This window comes from Macaca nemestrina, chromosome 5 (assembly GCF_043159975.1).
Source record: "Macaca nemestrina isolate mMacNem1 chromosome 5, mMacNem.hap1, whole genome shotgun sequence".
Lineage (NCBI taxonomy): Eukaryota > Metazoa > Chordata > Mammalia > Primates > Cercopithecidae > Macaca > Macaca nemestrina.
In genome coordinates this window covers 33414831-33420830 of record NC_092129.1, presented here as the reverse complement: position 1 = coordinate 33420830, position 6000 = coordinate 33414831, and the positions used below count along the sequence as shown (strand labels likewise).

The window sequence follows — 6000 nt, the reverse complement described above, 5'->3', positions numbered from 1 at the left end:
ATCATACCTTGTTCCAGTTACATTTCTAGATGGTTGTCTATTCTTCATTGAGCCTAAGCATAAAAACAGTTTTTCCTGGGCCTTTTGAGCTCTGCATTCCTGAAGGCTGCTGTGTCATGTAAAATGTTGATTAAATAAATTTGTTATGCTCTTGTTAACCTATCTTTTGTCATAGGAGTGTGGGCTATGATCCTTCTGATGGGCAAGGAAAGGTATTGCACCATTCTGTCCCTACAAGAACATCAAGGAAAAAGTGACAATCCTAAAATCTACCAGAGCCAAACAAAAAATTATATACAAATGACAGTGAGATAAAAGGTAGACTTCTCATCTGTAACAATGTACTTCAAAATTATACAGAATAATTATATTCAAGGAAAGACGGAAGGAGGAAAAAGAAAACTATCAACATAGAATTTATACTTAACTAAAATGTTATTCAAGAGTGAAGGCAAAATAGAAATGTTTTCTGACGTATATCATCTAAAATCTTTTACCCAGTAGTTATTCTCCAAAAGAAAATTTATCCATGAACTATATCAAAGGAATAGTGAAAAGGTGGTAAGTCAGAATATTAGTCAGGGTTATCAGATAAACAAAACCAACAGTCTATTTTACCTATATATATATATGTATATAAACATACATGCATGAATATATGACACAGATATACATATGTATATATATATCTATGCAACAGAACATACATATATATGTATATATATGCATACACACACATATATAAAAGAGGAAATTTATTATGCAAATAGGCTCACATGATTATGGAGATCAGGATGTCCCATTATGTGCTATCTGTAAGCTGGAGAACCAGGAAAGCCAGTGGTGTAATGCAGTCCAAGTCCAAAGACCTGAGAACCAGGGGAGCTGATGGTTTAACTCCCAGTTTGAGGCCAAAGATGGTGGAGTCCGCAGGAAAGTGGTTTGTATGTCCCAGTGGAATTCTAAGGAAACCAGAAGCTTCAATGTCCAAGGGAAAGGGAATGTCCTAGCTGAAGGAGAAAGCCAGGGTTTGCATTTCCTTCTCCTTTTTGTTCTATTCAATTGGCCCTTAACAGATTAGATGATGCCCACCCACCTTATTGAGGGTAGATCTCCCTTATTTACTCCAGTGATTCAAATGCTAACCTCTTCAGGAAACACCCTTAGCCAGAAATAATGTTTTACCAGTCATATGCATCCTTTAAAGCAGTCTAGCTGATGCATAAAATTATCACAAGAAATGAAAACAAAAGAGCAATAAATTTGATTAAATTACCTAGTAAATTTAATTAACTACACTGTATAAACACTAATCTTGTATTTTAAAAGTAGGGAAATCAAAATTCTTAACTAAAATAACAAGATATGGACATGTTGTAGATTGTTCTATGGGAAAATCATGCAAAGATTTTTATTATTTTGTGGTGCAAGACAAATACTAAAAATTATAGAATTGAATTCTAAATTATCATTATTTAATTATGCTAATGTTGAAATAAACAAAAAGATTATATTTACATGTCAATTCCATAGAGAAAGTAATGAAAAAATATATATGCATATACATTTATTCAGCTATATTCTGCTTACAAGTGTCATGCCTCATGGCTGTTGAAAATACTGTCCTACCACTGTTTTTATTTAAAAAATTTAACAATTATGTTGCTATTATTTCAATGCAGCTATAAACAGAGGATAGCTTAGAGATAGATCTACATACTTATGGAAAACATATATAACAAAGGTAATGCAGATCAGTGGTGAATGATGAACTATCTCATACCGAGTCCATCCAAGCAGAGTCCATAAGGATGCCTTTGGAGCATCATTCTGTCTATTTGATCAAACATATCAATGCTCTGTATCTTCACTTTTTATTTTGTCTCCTTGAACTATCATTTCCTGGAGAGTTGTATTTTTAAATCTTCTACTAAAAGAGTGGATTTGTTCCCCTATCATTTCAATAATTTTTACAGCCAGTTTAGTACTTTTTATATCTAATAATACCTTTTGCTTTAAAAGTCTATGTTGTCTTATAATAACATCGCTTTTTTTGATTTAATATATTTTTAGTCTATGTTTTTCTCATCCTTTTACTTTTATGTTTTTGTAATATGAAGTTTATCTTGTATGAGAAGCAAGGTTTTTTATTCTAATCTGATAATTTTTTGTTAATTAGAAACTAGTTTAGTTCAACCATTTATATTTATTTCAATTACAGTTGCATTTGGATTTATTTGTGCCACCTTTGTATTTTTATTGTTTTCTGTTTATATTTTCTGTTTCATTTTGCTTTAACTAATTTTTGTCTTTTTTTGGATTAGAGTCTTGTTTCTTCATTACATTCTACTGTTAGTTTGGAAATGATACACTTGAGAGACTAACCCATTTATTACATTGTGACTACTGCTGTGTTTGGATTTATTTATACCAACTTTATATGTACTTGTTATTGACCTGAGTTTTTTGTTTTCCTGTTTCTTTTTCACTTTTACTCATTTCTTGTATTTTTGAGATTGGAGTTGGGTTTTCTTGATCACATTTTTCCTTCTACTTGTTTGAAAATTGTACTCTGTTAGTAGGCACATTTTTAGTTATCCTCAATAACTTCAGATGCATTTGTAACAAGGTCTAAAGTGTTTAATCTCATTGTGAAGTCTACTGTTTCATCTGGCTCTCTCATACGGTCTCTTATTTATTTCCGTGTGTGTGTGTGTATGTGTGTGTGTGTTATAAGAGAGAGAGTTGTTGTTTTTTAACCTGTACTCGTATAGCTGAAAATCTGATATGAGTGAATTCTTGAGAGCATATTTGAAGTTGTATTTCACCAGAGAGAAATTGAGTTTGCTTTTGCAAATTTTTTCTGAAGGCATTACCAACCCTGGACAAGTATAAGCTAAATTCCCCATTTAAGTGTTTTAGAACAACTCAGTGGGAATTTGGACCTCAAGCTTACTTAAGGGTTGGTTTATGGACATAAATTCTTATATTCTTTTTTCCCTTCATCCCAGAACAAAAGTTGATACAGGAAAATTTCCTTGCTGTCCCCTTCAGCATTGTGGGTTCTTTACTCTTCACTCTTAAATCTTTACACTAGAATCTGAGCTTTGTGAAAGTGTCTGCTGTAAGACTATCGATCCTGCAAAGGTTCTAGGCTTTATCTCTTATTCCCTGCGCTCCATGTCTTCCAGAGTGAAAGCAAGCTTTGGCTCTTTCTTACCTCTATGGTTTCTATTTTCATTTTGTGCTTATTCTTTTAAAATTTCTTTCCTTTCTGCCAGCTAATATGTTTCAAGTTGTTTAAATATTTTAAAAACTGTTATTATTTTATTTGAGAGGGTCAATTAGGGTATTTTACCTACCTTATTTTTGGAAGTAGTAGCAAACCTATATAATATGATTGAGAACAATTAGTTATTATTTTATTTTTCTGAATTTCCAGTAAAAACTTGAAGTGAAATTTCCAGAGATAACCATACTAGTTCCAGTCAGCAGCATAAATGTGCATAACAAATCAGTAAGCAAGTTTAATGTATTGCCTCTGAACAGAGACTAACACTACTTGGATAGTTTAATAACTTGAGGTTCACAAGTCAGGAGTACATCTTCCTGTCCTCCTTTATTTTTAAAAGTTACTAGATCATAAATTACGAGAGTTAAAAATCCTGAATTCTTAGTATAGATGAGCTTGCTACTTCTTTTGACACTTTAAATATTGCTTCTTTTTTACATCATGGCCCTATAAACATGAGAAGAGCAAAGAGCCATTTGATAATTTTTCCTTGTTAATAAATAATTCAGACTCTGAAAAGTTGATCATTCTAATTCCCACGACAAAGTTTTCTGTTAGTAATATTCCACTGAAATTATGTGTTTCTTACCTATGGTTTAATAACCTAGTAATTATATAATTATATGAGAGTATGTGTTTTGCATTTTAATACATCCATTTAACGTTGTACATTTGTGCTGTTGTAATAAGTGTGGTTTGCTTAATCAATAGTTTCTTTGATGTAGAAAAACTGCAAAAATAAATGCAAAAATCATTTTTCAAACTAAAATTGTATATCTCAATGACTTCAGAGATCCTTTTTACTTTCAACTCAGTTCTGGGTAGTAAGATGTCACAGAGCAATTCATAGGAATCTTACATGATGTTTATTTAGAAATATTGCAATATTGAAATGTTAAATGAAATGCTTCATAGTTAAAGACCAGCCTTCCTCTGAATTTCCTCGGTTTAGGTATGGGTGTGAGAAACTTTTACTATAAATATAAAGTCATCATTTGTGCCTGTTATATTTGCTTATCTTTTCCTTAGTTGATCCATTTCCAGTGTTATCCACAGTATACTTGTGAGTATAATGCAGAGCCATTAAAAATTGCTTTCTACTTAGATGATACATTCGAGCAAAATTTGATTATGTCAAGAAACAAGCTTACACAATAATAAAAATCAATAGATCTTATAATATTTTGCCAAGAGGATGGCACTTTCCTTCAACTACTGATGAAAATGAGGACAAATGCAAGCCAAACAGCATTTAATAGTGTGGAGCCATATGAACTTTAGTAACAGATTTCATCTATCTCATCATTGAAGATTTCAGGATTTTTCTCAGCAAGGTGGGGGAATAAAAATTGTTTGGGCTGGGTGTGGTGGCTCACGCCTGTAATCCCAGCACTTTGGGATACTGAGGCAGGTGGATTACCTGAGGTCAGGAGTTTGAGACCAGCCTGATCAACATGGTGAAACCCCGTCTCCAATAAAAATACAAAAATTAGCTGGGTGTGGTGGCGGGCACCTGTAATCACAGTTACTAAGGAGACTGAGGCATGAGAATCACTTGAACCCAGGAGGTAGAGGTTGCAATGAGCCAAGATCATGCCACTGTACTCCAGCCTGGGCATCAGAGTGAGACCATCTCAAAAAAAAAAAAAAAAAAAAAAAAAAATTGCTGAATGGTGAACATGTTGCTCACCAGTATCTATCCAACCAACTAGAAGTACACTGAATATATATGAATCTCTGCAAAGCATGCATGATGGGTGAAAGTAAAGAAGAAACAGTAACATAATAGACATGCTGCACTGCTAATAGGTAATAAATAAAGATTTCTATGAGAATGACATAATAGACATGCTGCACTGCTAATAGGTAATAAATAAAGATTACTATGAGGCTTTTTGCATGAATTAATTTCATTTACTTCTCAAAAAGAGCCTATGGAATAGTGATGTTAACTCTACCTTGTAGAGGAATTTATGTCTCCGACTCATATATACTCATATATACTCATATATCATTATGTTCTCTGTGATTAAATAAGAAGGGGACAATCTTAAAGACACATATTAGGTTACCTAAAATCACTGACTCTAAAATTAAGCCAGTAAATAACTATTCTGAGAATAATTACATAAGAGTAATAATCTGAATTATACCTAAAATTCAAGCAGGAATACTTCTCTGGATTAAATATTTTCTAACTATAAAAGGGATATGTTTATTAAAAATTTTTAGAAGTGGGCTGGGCACAGTGGCTCACGTCTGTAATCCCAGCACTTTGGGAGACCGAGGCGGTAGATCACCTGAGGTCAGAAGTTCAAGACAAGCCTGGTCAACATGGTAAAACCCTGTCTCTATTAAAAATACAAAAATTAGCCAGTGTGGTGATGGGCACCTGTAATCCCAGCTACTCAGGAGCCTGAGGCAGGAGGATCGCTTGAACTTAGGAGACAGAGGTTGCAGTGACCTGAGATCCTGTGCCGCTGTACTCCATTCTGGGTGACAGAGCAAGCCTTCTCAAAAAAAAATTTTTTTTTTTTTTAGAAGTGAGCAACAGAATAAATAAGAAAATATCACTCATAAAAAGAAATCCCATCTATCCAGAATAACCACTGTTAACATTTTGGTACATATACCCTTAATCATATGAATATATTCCTCTATTTTAGATTCTTACAACATTGGAGATATATGCTTTACAGTCTCATTTT

At 33.1% G+C, this 6000-nt stretch overlaps 1 long non-coding RNA gene across 1 annotated transcript in view; it reads right to left on the bottom strand.

Annotated features, from left to right (window-relative positions):
* Positions 1–807: 807 nt before the first annotated feature.
* LOC139363129 (uncharacterized) overlaps positions 808–6000 on the bottom strand; it is a 129386-nt gene continuing 124193 nt past the window's right edge. The window contains exon 3 of the long non-coding RNA XR_011623044.1: positions 808–962. This is a non-coding gene — a long non-coding RNA (uncharacterized lncRNA). The remainder of the gene's footprint in view (positions 963–6000) is intronic.